This window comes from Hyperolius riggenbachi, chromosome 8, assembly GCF_040937935.1.
Source record: "Hyperolius riggenbachi isolate aHypRig1 chromosome 8, aHypRig1.pri, whole genome shotgun sequence".
NCBI lineage: Eukaryota > Metazoa > Chordata > Amphibia > Anura > Hyperoliidae > Hyperolius > Hyperolius riggenbachi.
In genome coordinates this window covers 76,703,547-76,728,146 of record NC_090653.1, presented here as the reverse complement: position 1 = coordinate 76,728,146, position 24,600 = coordinate 76,703,547, and the positions used below count along the sequence as shown (strand labels likewise).

At 46.7% G+C, this 24,600-nt stretch overlaps 1 protein-coding gene across 5 annotated transcripts in view; it reads left to right on the top strand.

Annotated features, from left to right (window-relative positions):
* The window catches only part of LOC137528212 (C5a anaphylatoxin chemotactic receptor 1-like), a 50,100-nt gene that overhangs the window by 7,753 nt on the left and 17,747 nt on the right, over positions 1-24,600 (top strand). For 2 of the 5 annotated variants that reach the window (XM_068249484.1, XM_068249483.1), the window contains exon 1: positions 3,049-3,205. The exons of the other annotated variants lie outside the window; for them this stretch is intronic. The gene's annotated coding sequence lies outside the window, so the exon portion shown is untranslated. Of the gene's footprint in view, positions 1-3,048; positions 3,206-24,600 lie in introns of those variants that run through there. 5 annotated transcript variants of the gene reach the window in all.

Here is a 24,600-nt window from a genome sequence, read left to right as displayed (position 1 = left end):
ACAGCTGACACGCGTATGTGCAGCCCGGCCCAGCGATGTCACCTAAGGGGATCAGGCCCTCATCACCGACGGGCGACATCCGTCAAAGGAATGTACGCACCTTAAGAGCTGGTGTGACAGATTTTTGAAGCACACTTGAAATCGAGGAGGGAAAAAAAACTGATACCACAGTAGAGGTAAGCCGCTGGATAATCCATAGGCTTCCTGAATACTCTGACTTCTCTGTCACTGGCCTGGACCCTCCTCAACTTTACAATCGCACTCCCTTCTGTGTACAAGCGCAGTCACAATCTGCAGGTTCCAGTGGGTCCGCACCTGTGCAGTAGTGCAAAGGCGCTCGCGCATGGAGAAAAGCTGCGCACAAGCGGCTCTGTGCTACTCCGCAGGTGTGGGCCATACTTTGTGCCTGCGGTGTGACTGCACTCGTACATGGAGGGAAATACAACCACGAGAAATATCCATCATTAAAGTTGAATACTGTGAAGAGGGTCCATCTTAAGCAATCTTGTGCGGACATCTGTACACATGCCAGCTGCTTGACTGAGACGGCTTAAAGAGACACTGAAGCGAAAAAAAAATATGATATAATGATTTATATGTGTTGTACAACTAAGAAATAAAACATTAGGAGCAGAGACATAAGTCTAATGTTGTTTCCAGTACAGGAAGAGTTAAGAAACTCCAGTTGTTATCTATGCAAAAGAGCCATTGAGCTCCACTACTTTCAAAGTGGCAGAGAGCTCTGTCTTCTGAAGCATGTTATTTCAACTGTCAGTGATTGTATCTTCTTTTTCTCTGCTGAGAAGGGTTGAAAAGTTCACTGCTGCTCTGCAAAATCATTTAGAATGCTGAGTAGTGTGTAAACTGCAAATATTAGAGAATGATGCAATGTTATTAAAAAAAAAAACTATATAACTGAAAATAAAAATATGAGAATATCTTCTTTGCTACTAATATTCTAGTAATTATCCGTACTACACATACAATTCATTATATCATTTTTTTGCTCGCTTCAGTGTCTCTTTAACCTTAGGCCGAGTTCGATCTAGCATAGCTCTTGGCAAACTATGGCCCACGGGCTGGTTACTCTGGCAGCCAGCGGTAATACGCTGGCATGTCCCAACGTCGTGTCACGAGACACCCTATTGCCATGGAGACGCAGCGGGAATTGGCTATCAGGTGAATTTTAAGTTACCCTGTTACCACCCACTCACAACTCTGCAGGGAGGAAGGGGGGGAGGGGAAGAAGAGAGGAGGGAAACTATTTCAGGAATGCGGCCCGCGGTCCACATGCACAAGGTTTTGCACTATCATCTGATTGCATCGAAACTTTTACTTAGAGCCCTGGATTCTTAAATTAATTGTAGTGAAAGTAATGTCATAAATAATTTTTTTTTTTAATATTCCTAAGTGTTCTCCCCAGAATCTTTTAGCTGGGTGCTCCACCCGGCTAATTTTGGCTGACATTGGCTTGTCTCTTCCTCCTCCTCCTATGCTGTAAGCAGAGCTATGCCGACCCTACATTCCTGCGTTGCACCCCACCTGGTTACTTTTTCATGTCACCCGGCTGGAAAAAATTGGAGTACACCGTTCCTTTATAAAATGTTTGTGCTTGTCCATTGTAAAACCTAGTACAGTTGGTCATTGGGTGACTGGGGTTCAAATTCAGAAAAGGGGGTGGAGCCACAAACAGCCAATCAGATTGATTTCATTTCAATGCAAATTATTGATGCCAAAGGCTGCAAAGCTCACAAACTTGGTTATTGAGTAATTGTGTGTTAGGGTTAGAAAAAGTGGGCGGAGCTAGTATATAGAAATAGGAAGTGTTTCTGATGCTGAAATCAGGAAAGCTAACTTAAAAGTGGCTATCCTGAACAATTTACTGCATTCTACTATGTGTCACTATAGCGCCTCTTTAAACTTTACAGTGAGAAAACATAAATAAAGGAACACAGCCTAGTTTCAAGTAGGATTGGGAGTGTATAAACACGTTATCATCTCACTTCAGCTACACTTAAATGACTGATGATTAATGGGAAAATGAATACGGTAAAACCCCCATTATCAGGAACTCAGGCATCCGGAAGTCTCAACTATCTGGCATGCCTGAGGGTGATAATGGGAGCAGTACATTTGTACATTTGCAGAGTTTTCTGCATCAGAAGTGATTTATCGATCCTTCTCCTGCCGCCATCTTCTATACATCTAGGGGCATTCTGGCATCCATGTATGGGTCCGGGCATGTCATCCGCATCGGGTCACATGACATGCTGGGACCTGTACACAGAGGACACAGGAAAGCTGCTGGGAGCTACAGGAAGTGTAGAAGATCGGTAAGTTGCTTCTGCTGCACGGTTGGGGGGGGCAGACATATCAGACACCAGGCAATCCCCGCCTGTGCCAGATATTAGATGTCTTGCTGTATCTATCTATCTATCTATCTATCTATATACCAGTATATACACACACAGTTTCGGTGGTAAAAAGATTCCCTGTTATGTTCCTTTAAAGAGAAACTCCGACTAAGACTTGAACTTTATCCCAATCAGTAGCTGATACCCCCTTTTACATGAGAAATCTATTCCTTTTCACAAACAGATCATCAGGGGGCGCTGTATGGCTCATATTGTGGTGAAACCCCTCCCACAAGAAACTGAGTACGTACCCCTGGCAGTTTCCTGTCTGTGAACCTTGCTGCATTGTGGGAAATAGCTGCTTACAGCTGTTTCCAACTGCCAAAAAAAAACCCATTTAGCCGCTACATCACCTGCCAACAGTAAAAATGTCACCATGTAATAAATGTCAGAATGTAAATCAGGGATTTAAACGATTTTACAATGGGAAAATACTGACTAAATCATTTATACATAATTATTGTAAAAATGAAGCATTTTTTTTTATTACATTATTTTCACTGGAGTTCCTCTTTAAGGACTGATGCTTCTAGTATAGGGGAGTATATCTGAGCTGGAAGTTACAACATCCCAGGAAAAATTCCAAGCACAGTCAGTTTACTGACCTGAAATCAACAACAAGGCCAGCAGAGTGCAGAGCAGAATTCTGTGCAGTCTGCCAGCGAGTGCGGAAGACAGAGGATCTCTGTCAGTGACACATGGTTCTGGACCTCTGGTGACCCTGCTGAGTCCCGCTGCTTCCCATCAAAATAGAGAATACTACGAAAAAAGAGTGACAAAAACTATTCAAGGTAATTCTCAGAATTTCTGTTTATGGTGTGCTGAGTCTGTAAAATTAAAACACACAGAGGTAAAAAGAAATCTGTTATTCTGCTAGAAAATGCTTTGCTTGACTTTAGAGGTGAGAGAAATTGTTAAATTTATACTGTAAGGCATACTTGTCAAACTCCGGCCTGTGGGCCAAATTTGGCCCTCAGAGCCATTAAATTTGGCCCTCAAGTGGTTTCCCCACTTTGCATTATATGTAGGCCACTGTAGATCACCAGGGAAGCTATACTGCAGGTCAAGCCCTAAAACACCAGCGAAGTCATATGGGGCAGGTAGGGGGAAAGCATTAAATACTAGGGAACTATATAGGGGAGAGTTGCACCTCTAGTCACCAGGGAACTGTATAGGGGAGGGAGGACCACTAGACACCAGGGAACTGCAAAGGGGTTAGTGGGGGGGCCTAAGAAGATTAGATTAGATAACAGAGGTAATACGGCCACTGTGCAACCAGGAAAGGCTGCAGTAAGACAGACCACATTAGAACAGGTATAGGAACTTATAGGAGAGAAGAAATAAGGCTGAAAATTTTGTTACAGAGCCTCTTTAACCACTTAAGGACTGCAGTCATAAAACCCCTTAAGGACCAGAGCCTTTTTTTCCATTCAGACCACTGCAGCTTTCACGGTTTATTGCTCGGTCATACAACCTACCACCTAAATGAATTTTACCTCCTTTTCTTGTCACTAATACAGCTTTCTTTTGGTGCTATTTGATTGCTGCTGTGATTTTTACTTTTTATTATATTCATGAAAAAAGACATGAATTTTGTCCAAAAAATGACTTTTTTAACTTTCTGTGCTGACATTTTTCAAATAAAGTAAAATTTCCTATACATTTGAGCGCGAAAGTTATTCTGCTACATGTCTGATAAAAAAAAAACCATTCAGTGTATATTTATTGGATTGGGTAAAAGTTATAGCGTTTACAAACTATGGTGCAAAAAGTGAATTTTCCCATTTTAAAGCATCTCTGCCTTTTCTAACCACCTGTCATGTTTCATGAGGTGCTAAAATTCCAGGATAGTATAAATACCCCCCCAAATGACCCCATTTTGGAAAGAAGACATCTCAAAGTATTCACTGAGAGGCATGGTGAGTTCATAGAAGATTTTATTTTTTGTCACAAGTTAGCGGAAAATGACACTTTGTGACAAAAAAAAAAATTTCCATTTCTTCTGACTTGCGACAAAAAAAAAATGAAATCTGCCACGGACTCACCATGCCCCTCTCTGAATACCTTGAAGGGTCTACTTTCCAAAATGGGGTCATTTGTGGGGTGTGTTTACTGTCCTGGCATTTTGGGGGGTGCCTAATTGTAATCACCCCTGTAAAGCCTAAAGGTGCTCATTGGACTTTGGGCCTCTTAGCGCAGTTAGGCTGCAAAAAAGTGACACTTTGTGACAAAAAAAAAAGGAAAAAAAAAAGTTTCCATTTCTTCTAACTTGCGACAAAAAGGCTGCAAAAAAGTGCCACACATGTAGTATAGCCGTACTCAGGAGAAGTAGTATAATGTGTTTTGGGGTGTATTTTTACACATACCCATGCTGGGTGGGAGAAATATACCAAATGTCGCAAAATGACCTGTGAAATCTTAAAGGTACTCATTGGACTTTGGGCCCCTTAGCGCAGTTAGGGTGCAAAAAAGTGCCACACATGAGGTATCGCCGTACTCCGTACTGGACAATTGTGTGTAAAAAATTAAAAAATTGTGAAAATTGTGTGGGGTTGGGCCACGGCACCTCCTGGATACAGGAGTTCCATAACGATGTCTTCCTGGAATTTAAGGAACGCTCCAGTTCTCCCAGCATTACTGTAGAGAACAAAGCTGTTGTAAATACCCAATTGAATTAGATAAACAGACACTTTCGTGTCTGTGTGAATGGTGGACAGAAGGTAAACGTCCCTCTTGTCCTTCCATTTCACCGCGAGCAGGTCATCTGTACACAAGGCAGCCCTCTCCCCCAGTGCAAGCCGGGTACTAATGAGCCGTTGGGGGAAGCCCCGGCGACTAGGCCGCACGGTGCCACAGCAGCGGATCCCTTCTATCTTTAAATGCTGATAGAGGGCCACACTTGTGTAGAAGTTGTCCACATAAAGATGGTACCCCTCCTGGAACAAAGGTGACACCAAGTCCCACACAATCTTGCCACTGCTCCCCAGGTAGTCAGGGCATCCGACCGGCTCCAATTTTGAGTCTTTTCCCTCATAGACCCTAAAACCATAAGTATAGCCTGTGGCCCTTTCACAGAGCTTATACAGTTTCACCCCATACCGGGCGCGCTTGCTTGGGATGTACTGTTTGATGCCAAGGCACCGGATAAAATGTATGAGGGACTCGTCTACACAGATGTGCTGTTCAGGGGTATAAGCATCTGCAAATTTTGATGACATGTGGTCTATGAGGGGCCGAATTTTGTGGAGCCGGTCATAAGCATGGTGGTCACTTCGATGACAGGTTGTGTTGTCATTGAAGTGCAGGAAGCGCAGGATCATCTCAAATCGTGTCCTGGACATGACAGCAGAGAACATGGGCAGGTGATATATTGGGCGCGTAGACCAATAAGACCGCAATACATTCAATTTGACTAGACCCATGTTAAGGAGAAGGCCCAAAAAAGTTTTACGTTCGGAAACTTGGAGTGGTTTCCTCCGGTAAGCCTGGGCATAGTACTTATCCGGGTTGTCGGTGATGTATTGTGTGGCATAACGGTTGGTCTCAGCCACAATTAAGTCTTAGAGATCCTCGGTGAAGAACAGATGAAAAAAGTCTAGGGCCGTTCCTAGATTATCTGTCTCCACCTGGACTCCAGACTGGGCAGTGAAAAGGGGCAGTACGGGTGCGGCGGAACCAGGGGATTGCCCATTGGGATTTACCAGCACCTCTGGAAGACTATGGGTAGTACGGGCCAGTTTTCTTGGTGGCTGTGACTCGGGTCTTAATGCACGTGCCACCGAACCAGTTTCAACTTCCCTTCTGGTGCTCACCACTTCACCAGGGTCTACGGAAGTACTGGTGCTAGGTCCAGGAGATGCTGCGCTGCTGGTGTATGCCTCACCATGAAACCTCAGACCAGCGCTAGCACCACTCTGCTGCCCTTGAGGCAGATCCTGCGCCACTTGCGGTCCAGTGACATGGGGTGTGGTACGCCTGGCTCTAGCCGGGACCTCAACCTCGTTATCGCTATCGGTCAGCGAGCCACTGCTGTCCACAGGTTCGTACTCTGACCCAGAAGATTCGTCGGATGAGACGTCCCAATCGTCCTCATCCGACTGGGCCATGTACCTGAGAACCTCATCATCGGAATACCCCTTTCTTGCCATGGTGGGCTGCTAAATTTAGGGGGTATTCCTCTGAGACTACCTAGGAAAAAGAGTACCTACCTAGCAAAAGGGAGTACTTGCGGAGCAGAAAGCTGTGGTCACTGAGTTTTGAAAAAAAAAAATCAAAACTGATCTTTACAGTGCCACAGCTATTGTACAGTGTTTTTTGCAGTGATCAGAAAAAAAAATTCTGTCACTGCGGTGGGGCGGGCTGAACGCAAGTGCAGGTAAACGATCAGGTCTGATCGGCAAACACTGCGTTTTTAGTGGATCCTAGTGACCCCAATATAGATCTGTGTGCGATCAGTAATGATCACTTACAGATACTATATAGTACCAATGCTGATTAGCGACAGTGATGACACTAATCAGCGACTAATTAGTGACTGTGGTGCGGTGGGCTGAGCGCTAACTGACACTAACACAGGGGCCTAGCTAACTGGCCTAATTGTTAACACTAGTGATACTAAAAGCACTGTTTTTAGATCACTAGGATAGTGACCGGGGGGTGGGGGGGGGGGTGATCAGGGGGCAATCAGACAGCAATGGGGGCAATCAGAAACAGTCACAGAGAATCAGAGGGCAATCAAGGCAATTACAACACAATTAGAGCCAATAAGAGTGATTAGAGGGCAATCACAGCCAATCAGCGCAATCAAAGCCAATCACGGGGCAATCGAAGCCGATCACGGGACAATCGAAAACCATTAATGGGGACAATCGAAGCCAATCACGGGACAATCGAAGCCAATCACGGGACAATCGAGCCAATCACGGGACAATCGAAGCCAATCATGGGACAATCGAAGCCAATCACAGCACAATCGAAGCCAATCACAGGACAATCAAAAAAACAATCGAGGGACAATCAAAAACCAATCACGGGGCAATCAAAAAACAATCACGGGACAATCTAAGTCAGTCACAGGGCAATTGAGACAATTGGAGCCAATCAAAGCACAATCAAGCGTTACAGACAGGAGATTAGATGTACACAATGGCAGGGGGTGATCTAGGGCAGGGTGGAGTGATCAGAGGGAGATCTAAGGGCAGGGGGGAGGGTGATCAGGAGCCTGCAGTGACAGGTGGTGACGGGGTGATTGATAGGTGATCGGTAGGTAATTACAGGGGAGAATATACGCAAACAATGCACTGGCGGGGGGGTCTGTGGGCGATCTGAGGGTTCCGGTGGGTGATTGGGTGCCCGCAAGGGGCAGATTAGGGTCTAATCTGATGGGTAGCAGTGACAGGGGGTGAAGGGGTGATTGATAGGTGATCAGAAGGTAATTACAGGGTAGAATATATGCAAGCAATGCACTGGCAAGTTGATCAGAGAGGGTCTCAGGGCAATCTGAGGGGGTGGGCGGGTGATTGGGTGCCCAAAAGGGGCAGATTAGGGACTGATCTGATGGGTAGCAGTGACAGGTAGTGACAGGGGGTGATTGATGGGTGATTGATGGGTGATCAGTAGGACTTTAGAGGAGAGAAAAGATGTAAACAATGCACTTGGTAGGTGTTATGAGGGTGGGCCTGTGGGCGATCTGAGCGTGTGGGTGGGTGATCAGATGCCCGCAAGGGGCAAGTTAGGGTCTAATCTGATGGGTGGCAGTGACAGGTGATGACAGGGGGTGATCGATAGGTGATTGACAGGTGATTACAGGGGAGAATAGCTGTATACAGTACACGGGGGGGGGGGGGGGTTTGGGGAGTATCTGAGGGTGTGGGGGGTTGATCAGGCGCCCCCAGGGTGCAGTTTAGGACCTGATCTAAAAGATAGCGTTGACAGTTAGTGACAGGGGGTGATTGATTGGTGATTAGGGGGGTGATTGGGTGCAAACAGTGCTGTCAGGGGGTGGGCAGGAGGGGGGTCTGATGGGTGCTGTGGGCGATCAGTGTGCAGGGGGGGCAGGATCAGTGTGTGGGTGGTGTCACTAACAGTGCTGCCTTCCTCTCTGGTGGTCGATCGAGCGCTGTGACCACCGGGGAGGAGGCAGCGTGTATAACACGCTTTGTTTACTTAACAAAGCGTATTATACACTTTCTATAGGCTAGTTTAAAACGTTGCAACCCGCCGGCGCTGCTGATTGGCCGGCGGGTTGACGTCACATGTGGGCGGAGCCTAATGCCGGCGATGCGCGCGCAGTCTGCTCGCGATCGCCCGCAATCCCCTCCCCCAGGACCCGACGCCATTCTGCGTTACGTGGTCCTGGGGCTGCCACTTTGCCGCCGCCAATATGAAGTAGGCGGTCGGCAAGTGGTTAAGCCACTTTCACATATAATAGAATTCACATGCATTTTCCGCTTTTACAAATTTGCGTTGGCAGCACATCTAATGTAAGGCAATGGCACTGCATTTGACTTGCATTGTAGTGCAAATTTTCAGATGCAATTTATCTGCAGAAAAATCTAAACCGCCTTCATGTAAGTTTGTTTTTCAGAATGGAAATGCGATTCGTGTACAATGTATGTCAATGGAACGGCAGAAAAATCACATTTGAAGCTAATTTATCTATTTATTAACTACATTAATATGCATGTGAAAATTGCATTCTTGAAAATCACATATTAAACGTGATCAAACAAACAACGAATCATATCTGAAGAATAGCTAATACACAGAATCATAAATACAAAAATATGCTGAAGAACATGTTTCAGGCCAGGCCTCACACTGCAGACTGGCGGTGCGGCGGCCGCACTGCACAAAACAGGCCTTCAGGAATTATCGCGTACTAACTGGCACACGGCCAAACAGGAAGTGATGCTCACTTTCTGTTCGCCAAACGCTAACGTGCGCCGAAGTGTATTTCTAAGATACACTTCTTGCATGTGCAACACAGATAACTGCGGTGAGTTTGTTAAAAAGTGTGCACGTTGCCATAGACTTGCAATACTTCCGGCCCGATGCAGATTGCTGCAGGAGCTGCGCGGTAACGTAGGTATTGAAGTGTGTTAGATAGGGAAATTCTGGCACAGCATACCCCAACGTGGGGAGTCTGAACTCCCCCACAGACTAGCATTAAGCTGCAGTGTGGTGAGGTAAATTTACTGTACTGCACCACTTCAGTGTGAACGGGAACTCGAAAAAAAATCGCAGTGATAAGAGTAAAGGCAGCCAAGAGCCTCGTTCACCCTATAGGCATTGCCGTGATATGAAAGTACATCAAAAGTGCATAGACTGCAGTGTCTTGACGTTCTCACTTATGTGCTGCACCGCTGCTGCAAGCATTTTTGGTCAAAGCGCAATACTGACCCACCCAGTGTCATGAATGGGATCAGCAGCACAATGGATGGACATACAGATACCGAGCCAATGCACAGCCATCTGCATTTTATAATGTGAACAGTGCATTAGCCCTCTGCTGTTTGTTCTAGTGAACAGCCACAGCGTAGAACTTCTGTTGATTAACTTGAAGAAAACCCGAGCCAAAGCTTGGGTTCAGATAGAGATACAGCAAAGTCCCCATTATCTGGAACTCAGGCAACCGGAAGTCTTAACTAACCGCCATGCCTAAGGGGAATAACAAGGACAGTGATTTGGAGGTTTTTTTTAAGGGCACTGTACAATAAAAAATACTTACCGAGCCTCCAGACGCTGTCTTCTACCCTTCCTGCAGCTCCCTTCGGCTTTCTGGCGTCTATGCATGGTTCCCGGCGGGTCATGTGACACACCAGGAGGTGTACCTAGAGGATGCCGAAAAGCTGCTAGGAGCTACAGGAAGGGTAGAAGATGGCACCTGGAGACTTGGTAAGTATTTTCTGCTGCACAGGGGGGAGGGGGTGTCGTCCTTTTTTTGACTGATTACTCAAAGAGAACCCGAGGCGGGGTTCTTCCATCGCAATCTATATACAGAGGCTGGGTCTGTCTATAGAGTCCAGCCTCTGTTGCTAGTTAGTTCCCTCCAAAGCCCCCCCTGCACGCTGTCAGACCCCATAAAACACAGCCGCGCTATGCGGCTGTGTTTACCTCACTGTCAGTCTTGGCTGCTCCCCCGCCTGCTGAATCGCTCCAGTCCCCGCCCGCGTCCCTTCCCTCCAATCAGCGGCGAGGGAAGGGACGTGGGCGGGGACCGGTGCGATTCAGGAGGCGGGGGAGCGGCGATACTGACAGTAGTGAGATAAACACAGCCGGCTGCGACACGCTGCGTGTCGCCAGCGTGGCTGTGTTTTATGGGGTCTGACAGCGCGCAGGGGGGGCTTTGAAAGAAACTAACTAACAACAGAGGCTGGGCTCTATAGACAGACCCAGCCACTGTATATGGATTGCGATGGAAGAACTCCACCTCGGGTTCTCTTTAAGCAACTGGTAAGCACACGTATCCAGCATCAGGCAGTCAAATCAAATCTTCCAAATAAAAAAAACTTGTGTATGACAGCCTTTGCTCAGTTTTTCACTCGTACAGAAAGAGCAAAATGTCTTGCCAATCCCTCCCACCCGTAATGTGCAAATGGCTTTGGCTGCCTTACCAATTTTAATGGCTCAGAGGGCCAGATTTGGCCCGTGGGCCGGAGTTTGACATGTATGCTTTATGCAAATCGCTGCACTGAGTGCATTCCTATGGAAATCAAAAACGGATGCGACTCGCATGTGGTTTTACTTTTTTTTTTTTTTTTTTTACAAAACATTAGTCAAAAATTGTTTTTTCACTTAACCAATTTGGAAACGGAAACGCACAAAAAAAAATGCAGAAACATACCTGGCAGAAAACTAATGCTTTTCTGCATGGACAAGTATGACTGCAACCTTACAGTAGCACACACTAGGCAAACTCTAGCACGGCTGTGATATGGATTATCACAGTTTAGTTAATCAAGCCCCATGTGTGTTTGCTTGTGGAGCAAAGTGCACATTTTTCATTGCAGCTAATGTAATTGATAGAAAAAAAAATGCACAGTGCTGCACACAGTTTTTTCTTCTGCATGGGAAAAATGCATTCAAGTGTGCACTTGCCCATTGATTAACATTGGTTCTGTTTTCCTATGGAGAAAATGCAGACAGGTGTGAGTCCAGCCACAAAGGATGTGTGGAGCAGCATCCTGATCACACAGTCATATAATAGCTTGCCTGTCAGCCTGATGTGGAAAAGATACAGAGAAGCTGGAGGAGCCTAGAATTACCAGCATAATCCACACACACACAGCCTGAGCTCTCCTCAGAGCAGCAGACTCCGCCCACCAGTCTAGGGTTACTTTCTACTCAGCAAGCAAGGGCAGTAAACCTCACACAACTTTATCCAAATCAGACAAAGGGACAAACAGCTCACAGAATGCTGTATACAACATACATTAAAAAAAAAAAGAAAAAGGAACAAAAAAAAAAAAAAGAAAGAAAAAGACTGTTCTCTACTTGTGGCATTCATCTTTGTCTTTTCATCTCTTCAGTGGTATTCAAAGGGGCTTCTTCTGTTTATCACTTTTACTCGAAAGGCAGAAGCTACATGTGTTGTGTTTACAGTTTTCCTTGGCACAGTTTAGTTATATAGTGGCCGATACATCTATTATTTAATATTATATTATTAAGTATTTATATAGCGCTGACATATTTCTCAACATGTTTACAGAGCATATATAGGCCTTACACTAACTGTCCCTCGGAGGGGCTCACAAAGTAAACCCCACCATAGTCATGTGTAGGGGCGTAGCTATAAATCTTGGGACCCTATAGCAAAGTTTTAGTTTTGGTCCCCCCCCCCCGCAATAACAGTAGGCAGAGGTAGGTCCCTGGGCAGAGGTGTCAAACTCAAATACAATGTGGGCCGAAATTGAGCTCTGGGACCAAGTTGCTGGCCAACCTCGATGTCTAGTGGCTTCTTCTATCCCTTCTAAAGCTCCCTCTGTCCCCTATACGGTTCCCTGGTGTCTAGTGGCCCTCCTCCCTCCCTTATACAGTTCACTGATGTCTAGTGGCCCCCTCCCTCTCCAATACAGTTCCCTGATATCTAGTGCTTTCCCCCTCCCCATATGGCTTCCCAGGGGATCTAGGGCTTATCCTCCAATATAGCTTTTCTGGTTGTCTAGAGTGGGCCAAACATAATGCAAAGTGGGGAAACCACCTGAGGGCCAATCCTGATGGCTCCGAGGGCCAGACTTGGCCCACGGGCCGGAATTTGACATGTATGTTGTATAGGTAGCTGAAGTATAGTACCCACCAGTATAGGTAACCAAAAGTAGTGCCCCCCATATAGGTAACCAGAAGTATCACACTTAGTATACGTAGCCACAGAGTCCCCCATATAGGTAGCTAGAAGTAGTTCCCCCCCAGTATTGGTACAACCGCCATATAGGTAGTTAGAAGTTGTCTTCATAGTATAGTTAGCCAAAGGCACCCCAGTATAGATTGCTAGAAGCCCCCCCAGTATAAGTTGTCAGAGGTAGCCCTGTCAATATAGGAAGTTAGAAGGCCCCCAGTGTAGGTAGGCAGAGGAACCCCAGCAGAACAGGTAACCCCCTCAGTATAGGTAGCCAGAGGCCCTGCCGCAGACCCCAATATAGTGGTCACACCGCACACCGACTCCCCCTTCCACCTAAAAAAAGCCCTTAAAGGGACACTTAAGCCAGAAAAAAAAAGAGTTTTACTCATCTGGGGCTTCTACCATCCCCCTGCAGCAGTCCTGTGCCCTCGCAGCCACTCACTAATCCTCTGGTCCCCAGAGGATTAGTGCCAGCTAGTTTCGTTTTTGCCGACAGGCCCGACAGGACAGTAGCTTTCTCCGCATTCCCGACTGCAATTAGCGTTGCCGCATATCTATGCGTAGGTAATGCGGCAATGCGTATCTTTGTACGCGTTGCGGCCCGCAATAGCGCTAATTACAGTCGGGAATGCGGAGAAAGCTACATGGCCAGTCCTGTCGAGCCTGTCGGCAAAAACGAAACTAGGAGGCAGCGGGGGACCAGAGGATTAGTGAGTGGCTGCGAGGGCACAGGACTGCTGCAGGGGGCTGGTAGAAGCCCCAGGTGAGTAAAACTCATTTTTTTTTCTGGCTTAAGTGTCCCTTTAAAAAAAAGCACCTCCCACAGGAAAATTTGAAAAAGTATAACAAAAATCTTTATTCAATGTTGAATAAAGATTTTTGTTATACTTTTTCAAATTTTGCTGTGGGAGGTGCTTTTTTTAAGGGCTTTCTTCTTCTACCATATAATTGCTCTTGTTTTGAGCCCTAGCACACACAGTTATTTGGTTGAGGTGTTGCAGACACTTTCCAGATACCCCCTTCCACCTGTGGCTATGGGTCCCGTTGCAGCTGCTATGGTTATCCCTATGCCACCCTCATGTAATCTAGGACCAATCTAGGGGAAAGCCATTTAAGTTATCAGTATGTTTTGGGGATGTGGGAGGAAGCCAGCGTGTCAAGGGGAAACCCCCACAGGCACGGGGAGAACATACAAACTCCATGCAGACAGTGCCAATGCTGCAAGGCGAGAATGCTGTCTACTATGCCACCATCATTTCACGGATCTCCATTAATTGGCAACATGTAGAAAGTACATGTGGGCATGGTTGGTCACCAAACAAAGCTGCATAATTACCTTTTCAAGGGGTTGCCAGACTCATAGATCTAACCACTGAACAATGTTTTGTGAGCGCTGAGTCATTTTACATCACTTCTGTGTGCTTGCGGACTGTTGGGCATATTTATTTCATTTGCGTCTGATGCAACATTTACTGATATTGTGCAACAAATTTGATGGTGTTCTTTTTACAACACATACACACACAGCAACGTAGCTTTACCATTAGAGGAGTGCTGATAGTTATACTATCGTCTTTTCAGTACAGAGAATAATATCTGAGCAGTTCTAATAAACAGTGTTTTCTGCGGGGATTCCTTTCCTTTTTTTTTCTTAGACTTTTTTTCTTTAGCTATTTGTGGTGCATGTCCTTTTGATACTTTGTGGGGGGACAGGGAGGCCCTGCCATCTATTTAATAATTCTGTAATTCTGGAGACATATTTCTTTGTGTTTGTTTACTAATATATAAACTGAATGTTTCACTACTTAAAGAAAAAACAAACAAACCCAAACTCTGTTTATGGTTTTGCAGCACAACAATACAAAAAGCAAACAAAACACAATTAATACACAAGCAACACACAACTGAAGGTACTTTTCCGTTAGCAGGGCGCAAGTTTAATAGGGCAATGTAACAGAATACTCCGCCAGCTTCAGCTCTGCCTCCTCTCCTCCCCTGCCTGCCTCTCTCCTATAGAACACTGGCAGCCGGGGGACACACGTGTCCCCCAGGGTCGTTCGTTGCGGCAGGGAATCCTGCCCTTCGTTCCAGAATCAATATCTGCAGCCTCCCCGCTCTGCTTGTTTCTTGCGACGAACGACTCTGGGGGGACACGCATGTCCCCCGGCTGCCAATGTTCTATAGGAGAGAGGCGGGGGAGGAGAGGAGAAAGGCGGCGTATTCTGTTAACATTGCCGCCGGCTTTATTTATAAATTAATTCAATGGGTACTATTCCGTTAGACGGGGGGGAGAGGAGAGGAGGCAGAGCTGAAGCCAGCGGCGTATTCTGTTACATTGCCTAATGAAAGTGAAATGAAATGAAAGTTGCGCCCGGTGCTATTAAAGTTGCGGGCGGCTAGCGACGTGCTCACGGGACACTTTGTGGGCGGATAACGACGGGCTCACGGGACAGATTACTTTGCCCTATTGAAGTTGCGAGCGGCTAACTGGCTCACAGAACACATTACTTTGCCCTATTAAACTTGCGGGCAGCTAACGGAAAAGTACTCAACTGAAACAGTTCTCTCCCCCCATTTTTTCTCACAGCTTTGCACACTCAACTCCTTCTTCTCCTCCATCAGGAATTTTCATTTTAGCTCATTAAATATTATTTCGCTTGGTGTGCGCAAGTCTCTTTATGCCAGAATTCTCCCACACCTGTGGGCCACGGATCCCACTGATTGGAGGGAAGTGACGCGGGCGGGTAGCGCCGATACGGAGGAGGCGGGGGAGCGGCGCTAACAGACAGGCAGAGGTAAACATTGTGCTGGCGACATGCTGTGTGTCGCCAGCACTGCGGGGGGTATAGCGGCGCGCAGGGGGGTCCTGGAGGCACACCATGGGGCAACAGAGGCTGGTATTAGTGTGCACAACCAGCCTCTGTGCCCCACTAGCATAATTAAATCCCACCTCGCTGTCCGACTTTTACAATAAAAAACACACCAATTGAGTTACTGTGATCTCCTGGATCCCTCTTTGCCGTTTCCGCCACTCTCTGGCTTTTAACCTCCTTAGCAGTATGCCTGACACTGTGTGTCTGTCCCCAGGAGTCCCCCATAATTACATCATTGTGCCAAATGAATGTAAATCCTCTAGCTAGCACTAGGCTAGCTAGTAAGAGTCTTCGGCACCCTTCGCTCCCCGCCGATCCCTCGCGATCCCCCCGTTTATACGTTACCCCCCCCCCCCGGATCCAGCGATCGCGCAGCCTCCCGACACAGCTCCGGTCTCTCTATGGAGAGGATCTGGTTTGTGCATGACGTCATGACTCTGTTATCCTGCCCATAGAGATGACCGGAGCTGTCCGGGGAGGCTGAGCCTATCGCTGGATCCAGGCTGGGTAACGTATAAACGGGGGAGCGGCGGTGATCAAAGGGTGCCAGAGACTTCTTCTAGCTAGCCTAGTGCTAGCTAGAGGATTTATAGCCATTAGGCACATTTATTTTCTAATCGGGCAGAAGGTAATAAAACCTCCTGAGCGGCGTAACGCTCAGGAGGTTAATCGCCAGTTTTAGGCAGTGTTCACAAACAAAAAACATGGCCACTAGCCAGGAAGTAATGTTATATATATACTGTATATATATATATATATATATATATATATATATATACAGTATATATCTATCTCAAGTTACAGTATACTACAAGTTTTTATTACATAGTGAATTATCTGCACTCCAGTCTGGGATTCACACAGTTTCTCAGCATGTGACAGGCAACTCCCTCCCCCCCTCAGCCTCACAAACTGTGTCACAGACAAGCTGAAACTGAGAGCAGAGAGTGAGGAGTAAACAAAGCACACAGAGCTTGCAGGAGGCATGCGTAACTTGTATTCATTACAACAGAGGCAGCCCATTCCTCCGTGGGTTGACAAAGCTTGACAAAGAAAAGAAGATTGGATATATTACAGAGACAGTGCAACTAGAAAAGGCTGCAGTAATCCAGATAGTAACTTATAGGATAGAAGAAATAAGTCTGATAATTTTGTTACAGAGTTTCTTTAAAGTACGGTATTAGAGGCAGAGGATTAGAAGGACAAATACTGTAGGTAATCTGCAATTTTTAAAAGAAAATAAACATGTCAGCCTCCATATTTCTCTCACCTCAGGTTCCCTTTAATGGAGAGGAAATACTGTATGCAGCCAACCTCCCAAGTAGCTTTATCAGTAGGCCATAAAGGATTTTCCATATTTTTGTAAATACTGCTAACATATCTATTATTTCTAATTTAGGACAAGTAATGCATCATTGGTGTATAGTTCCAGCTTTTTTTTCAATATTTTTTTAATTCTAAATCCACCTAACTCCTCATCTGCCACCACCATAACAGCCGGGGGAGGGGGCATTGCATACAGAAAGGGTGAAAGGGGGTCTCATCCCTCTAGCCAGCCTGAACGGGGGAGAGATAATAGTATTGGTACACAGTTTGGCCATGTGCATTATGAAGTATTGACACCCAAGCAATGATGTGATTACCAAACCACGGCAATAAGCTCAAAAATATGGTGTCTGGGGGCAGCTCGGTGGCGTAGTGGTTAGCGCTCTCGCCTTGCAGCGCTGGGTCCCCGGTTCGAATCCCAGCCAGGTCAACATCTGCAAGGAGTTTGTATGTTCTCCCCGTGTTTGCGTGGGTTTCCTCCGGGCACTCCAGTTTCCTCCCACATCCCAAAAACATACAGATAAGTTAATTGGGTTCCCCCCAAAAAAAATTGGCCCTAGACCATACATGCACTACACGATACATACATATGACTGTGGTAGGGACCAGATTGTGAGCCCCTCTGAGGGACAGTTAGTGACAAGGCAATATACTCTGTATAGCGCTGCGTAATATGTCGGCGCTATATAAATACTTAAATAAATAAATGTACAATTTTTGACCGGTGATCTGATAAGAAATTGCATCGTGTGTAGACGTCTAAATTGTTTCAGATCAATTTTGCGATAGAGTTTGCATTGATAAGTACCCAAAATCTATTGCAAAATCTATCACAATCCAATTGGACCAGTGGGAAATTATCTAATAGATCCAATCTGACGGAAAATTGTACCGTGTAGATGAGGCTTAAAGGTGACAATACATCTGTAAGGGATGACGGAGCCGCCGCCGGAACACACGTGGCGGCGGACTCCGCATCCCAGGGGGATTCCGCTCTGCTGCCGGCGGGGGCAATGGGGCAGCCGGCGGAGTCCGTAAGTCCGACGGACTCCGCCGCACGCTTGCTGCCCAGAGGGTTCCCCGCCCTCTCGCTGGCTCAGTGTCTCCGGGTAACGCACGCGCGCGAGGAGACAGGAACTTTATCATTCCCGAAGGGGAGTCAGCTGACCAGGCTGGTCAGCTGACTCCAGCAGTGCTGGGGATTGGCTGGGCGGCTGGGGGACGCTGCTAGAGCGTTCCCCAGCATAAAAGGAGCTGTCTGTCAGTTGCTCCTTGTCTGCTGTCGTGAATACACTGTTGTGTTAGCGCTCAGACCTTAGCTCAGTGCTCTGGTGTTGATACTAAGGATTTCACACCTTAGTTAGGATTGTATTTTGATATTGTATCTGTGTTTTGACTTCGGCTATCCTTGACTACTCTCTCGCTCTACGTTATTGTACCTTTGCCTATCTGATTATTGTTGCCGACCTCTGCCTGATTTCCGATTACTCTTCTGCCTTCCGTTCCTGTACTGCTGCCGTCATCTCTGTTGCTGAACCCTTGCCTGTCTGACCTTTCTCCCTTCAGTGGAACGTCTCCCACTGGAGGGTTATCTCTGAGGCTTGCCTCTCCGAGACGCCTGCCCCAAGCAGACGATTACTGCTAGGGGTCAAGATTCCCCACTCTAAATGGTTAGAGGATCTCACTCACGGGGTTCCCATTCAGAGGTAACCACACCTCTGAGGAATTGCCGTGTGGTGGATATTTCCACACTTCCGTGATATATTACTGTCTTTATTGTGTTCTTTTGCTGGTGTCCAGAGGTTAGCAATATATCGGATTATCGGTGATACTGCAGATCATCAATAATCGGGTATATATCTGCATTCTTGGTGATACTGCAGATCACCAATAATCAGATTCTCTCTGGGTGCTGACACCGATCGTTACAACATCTAGCAACTTTTGCCTGCCCATACACCACATGCCAATTCCCCAAACCATTCCAGCATGACATCTCTCAGGAATCGACCTTGTGACGCCGCCTCCGAAGTGTAAATGTGCTCTTTGGTACCATGCTGTGTAAAATCTCACCTGTCCCGCTGCTGCTACTTCCAGCCTCCTCCACCCCTGTGACATCACACCGGCGGAGGAGGCCAGGCAATGGGACAGGTGAGATATATTGCACCGGCACCAGGGGGGGACATTTACACTTGGGGGCAGCCAGGCGGCATCCATCGCATTAATCGGTCATCACGATATCAAGCGCCGTGCACGCTGCCACAAATGCAATCGAGCACTTTTGACCGAGATCTTTCCGGCATGTCTGATCAACATCATCAACTGATCTTGACCTAAAACCGGTTGAATCATTGATCGGCATCACAGCTCTCGGCATCACTCTGCATTTGGAGTAGTGTGCCCAGGCCCTTATTTAGTTGATTGGGGCAGACACTCAACCTTAATATGGTTTCTGGGGTACACACCACTAATTGAAATGTTTGGCACATAAAGCACTGGATTATGGCTTTTGAGGTAACGAGCTGCCTATTTATTATGTGGGGGATCAGCCTGCTTAATTATGAGGAAAATGTCTATTTTGTTATGAGGAAAATGTCTATTTTGTTAGGTTTCACATGACTGTTTGTATGCTACCAAGGGCCTTATTTTTTATCAAAAGAAAGAAAACTTCTCCCAAAGTTTTCCTCGGCAAGCCTACTTTTTTGAGTTGCACCACTTTAAATTTGGCACCACCTATGACCCATCATGACTAGGCCCATGTTTTGGCATGGTGCACACTTTAAAGGGAATCGGAAGTGAAAATCAACATATGATATAATGAATTGTATGTGTAGTACAGCTAAGAAATAAAACATAATTAGCACAGATATGAGTCTCATATTGTTTCCAGTACAGGAAGAGTTAAGAAACTTCAGTTGTTATCTATGCAAAAGAGCTTATCTGAGCTCCAAGACCAAAAAACTTGTGGACAGCACTGTCTTTTGAAGCTCTTATCTCAACTGTCTCTCAATGTTTCTTGTTTGTTTATGGTTTTCCTGCAGAGGAAAGTAAAAAAAAAGGTAATTAGTTCTGCTCTGTGAAATCATTTAAGGCCCGTACACACGTCGGACTGGAGGCAACGACGGGTCCGTCGTCACCTCCCGCTGGGTGGGCGTTCCAACGACAGTCCGGCGTGTGTACGCGCTGTCGGCGGACTGATACGGCTGTTTCTGAGCGATCCGCCGGGCGGATTGTTTAGAAACAGCCGTATCAGTCCGCCGACATCGCGTACACACGCCGGACTGTCGTTGAAACGCCCACCCAGCGGGAGGTGACGACGGACCCGTCGTTGCCTCCAGTCCGGCGTGTGTACGGGCCTTTAAAATGCTGAGTGTACTGTGTAAACTGCACATATTAGAAAATTATGCAATGTTATTAAAAAAAAAAGCTAGAGCACTACACAACCAATTCATGATATCACAAGTTTTTTTTTGCGTCAATGTCACTTTAAAGCCAGTTCCCAAAGTCTTCAGGTTGTACACACATCCTTCCTCTGTCAAAGCAGGTTGTTGAAATTAGGCGCTGCTATTGCAGCAGTGATATAGTGCACGGGGTGCGTAACGGTAATTCGGGGGTTCTGGCTCTTGCTGGACTCGGGGAAGATTATTTAACTCTGTCTGGAATTTGAGCGACGGCAGGGTGAGCTGTCATTCGGCTCACCCTGCACCCAGCCCAATGGCGGCATACTAATACGTATGCTACTCTGTAGCCTTTTCTAACCCAATACAAATTCTACAGCTTGGAGCTTTTTCAAGCCTCTTGGAGAGAGAGTTTAGTGCTTACCCCATGGTGCCATGTCATAAAATGTTAATATTAAAAACATTTGCTAGAAAATATCACTTTATTCCAATTCTCTAAAAAAATAAAAAAAACACATGCATAATATGTGATTCATTGTTAACGAACAACCTCCACCCATCCCCCTCCACCCCCCTCATTTGAGAGCAAAGTTTAAAGAGACTCTGAAGCCACTTAAAAAACTGGTTTTTACCTTTTATTTAGGCTAAGCATGTTTGCCCCTGCTAAAATGCCGCCATCCCGCGGCAGAACGAGGGGTCTTTACCCCCCAAATCCTAGGACAAAAATCCACGACTTTCCTGGTCATGGATTTTGCTGCCCGGCGAGGCAGAGCTTTGGGCTGTAGCTTTGCCTCCATTGGCGTCAATCTGCCTGCGGATCTTCGCCTCTCCCCGCCCCTCTCAGTGAAAGAAGACTGAGAGGGGAGAGGCGGCAATCAGCGCCGATTGACGCACATGGAGGCAGTGCTACAGCCAGGGCAGCCATCGGGGGGGGGGGGACAACTGACACTGCAGTGAGGGGCCCAGGGCTTCTGGGGGCCCTGGGCACCCCCTTCCAAAGTGCTGGAAGGGCCGCATGTGCTGGCTGCAGACCTGTGGCTCACTAACCAGCACACTGCGTTCTAGCACTGAGAGAAGAGTGACATCAGTGCTTGAACGTGAGGAGCAGATGAGTGAGCCTGCTACTATACTATACTGGGGAACCTATACCTGGCTACCTATACTGGGGGCACCTATGCCTGGATACCTATACTGGGGGCACCAGGATGAAAAGTGGGGGACAAAAGAGAACGGATAAAGGATAAGAACGGACCCACAAGTCTCTATCTCATTTGTTAACCGGGGACTACCTATATTTTGCTAGTATTTGTCTCCACCCACAACATGCCATGGTCACGCCCACTTTTTGCCACATCATGCTGTGCATGCTTCTTTCTTCAGTGTCGGAGCCATGCACATTTTTCGCCGCAGCGCACTTCAAGTATGGACATGGAGGAGGGGTGGCTAGCAGGCACAGCGACCAGTGGGTGGGCCCAGGGACGGAGGGCCCAGGCTTGATGATGTGTTAGAGGCCCCTACATTTCTGATGGCGGCCCTGGCTACAGCCCAAAGCTCTGCCTCTATGCGGAAGGAGCCCCGCAATGTGCCCCAGGGGATTTGGGGGGTGAAAAACCCTCGTTCTGCAGCGGGATATCGGCGTTTTAGCAGGGGCAAACATGCTAACCTAAATAAAAGGTAAAAACCAGTTTTTTAAGCTTCAGAGTCTCTTTAAGAGGAATAATGTGGTCTAGTGGCTGTTGATAATGGCAAATTAGATGGTATGAACGCTCAGCACCATCATCAGCCTAGGGTCCTAATGTTTCCCAGCAGCAACAAGTGGGTTGCAGCAGTAATGTACCATTTAAAACCTTACTTAATGGCAGGAAGGAAGTACATAATTATACACAACATTGCTGTGTTTAGTAATGAGTCATGAAAACATAAATAATCTAGATGATGCCTGTCCTGCTAATTGCAGAATTAGAGCATTGCGATGAATGAACCAGCTTTTCACCGAGGTTTGGCCTCATGAGGAACCATCCATACAATGTATGTAAACACTGTTGTTGACTAGGGATGGTTGGAAATGCTGATTTCCGATTCCACGGAAATTCCAATTTCTATCAATGACTATTTCCGATTCCGCTGATTTCTGTTTTCCGATTTCTGAGGAGTCTTTTTTTTTTGTTTTGTTATTTTTTGCATTCTCTGATTGGCCACATACTTCTAGGTTGACTCGGAATTATTGGAGCAATCGCAGAATGCAGAATTTTACTGCGGTAATCAAAATACCAAGGAAATTTTAGGCCAATCACAAGATTAGAGAATAATTGGTAGTATCTGAAACTTTACCTGCCTAAAACATTTGGGCTTGTCTGTGACTAGCGTGTACATAGCGGTCCTAGGACCCTATTTAGTGATCTGCCATAACCCAAAGGTGCATACACACCTTTGACAAATGTTACCCATTGGGGATCAGGACCTGATCCCCTTGGGTGACATACTGGGCTGCTATGGGGAAACGGAGGGATTACAAACGGCGCATGCCTGACATCACGCAGCGGGCAGAGGAGAGACGCAAACAATGGGATCTGCGGGGGATCAGTGTCGTTGGGGGTTGAGTAGATCAGCGGATCGCTCTCAGGTTGAGGGTCACCGGGTGCTGTACACGTGCCTGATTATCGGCTGAGGCGGTCGTTAACAGCTGCCTCAGCCACATTTAGGGCCCTTTTACACTTAATCAGTTTCTTTCAGTTATACCTGAAAGAAAATTGATTTTCAAAGTAATGCCCATATTTTCCTATGGCACCTTTTAACGCGTTTAACGGAAATCTTTTTCCCAATGCACTGCAGTGCTATGGAAAAAACGCGTACTAACGCACGCTAATGCGTACTAACACATACTAACGCATACCGACTGATTACGTTTAAAAGGGCCCTAAGGCAAGCGTGTGTACGGGCCTTAGGAGACGACTAAGCAGCATAGTTCTCTTCACCGCATCCAAAGACTGCTTGTTTGCAGCCATCATCCCTCCTCCCCTTTCCATAGAACCACACACGCTGCTGGCTGTATCATATCTGTCAAGTGACAGCCAGCCTATTGGGCCAATCAAAGTGCAGGGATCAAGCCGTATGAAGCCACTGGACCCAACGGGGCTCTGAATAGAGCAGCCATTATGTGACTGGAGCGTGCGCAAGTTACCAACGCATGCTATTCTGCTGTACCACGTGTAGCGTGCGTGTAACGTGCGCACAACTCGCGCTCCTGACATGAATCAGCACCATTGTCCAGTACCGCACCGCATTCCACTTTGTTCAAGTGGATTCCGTCGCACCACACTACAAACACGCCAATTTGAACATCCCATTCAAATATAATCGCATCACGTTTGCCATGCGATATAACACAATGCACAATGTCAGTGAGAAAGTAGCCTTTAGTGATCCCAAGCCGAAGCTCAGGATCAAAAGAAGATATTTACCTGAAGAGATATGTGGCTATGCTCACCAGGAGCAGTACGGCCAAATTCATCCACGAAGGGGAGCCTGGTCACCATCTAAAAGAGGGTACCAGACAGCGGTGGTGCTTTCAAGTAGGACATAGGAAGCCTCTAAAGGATCCAGACACTTCCCTCTTTATAGGTAAGTAGCTGACTTTTTTATTTTTAAATGCCTTCAGGTTCTATTTAAGGTGCCCATCAATAATAAAATCTTGATTGTACAATCTTACCAAATCTATGTAGTAGAAGGATACACTCACTTTGAATGGATAACTTAAAGGGTACAAGAGCTGGGTTAAATTAAAAGTTTTATACATACCTGGGGCTTCCTCCAGCGCCATGCGCATGGATTGCTGGAGAGATACGCAAAGAGCGCACTTCTCTTATGTCAGACTGGCCGAGACTGGCTGAAGTGCGGGGACCCGGTACCGGAGCTGGAGAAGGCTGAGGATGGTGGCATGGGAGCGATCTGTGCACGTGGGGCTGGAGGAAGCCCCAGGTATGTATAAAACTTATAATTTAATGCAGCTCTGGTTTCCTTTATCCTATTTTGGTTCCTGGACGTAGTTTCTACGTCCAGGAACTATGCGCGCTCCCGTGGCCGATTGCGCACTCCCAGCCGCGGATTCGGTAGCCAGGAAATCAATGGATCGGGCTATGGGGCCCGATCATTGATTCCTCTCCCCCGCTGAAAAAGCGACAGCTTCTCTCGGAAGCTGCGCCTTTTCTGGCCGTTCCCTCCCCGATGCGCCACTCTAAGCGTGTGTTACG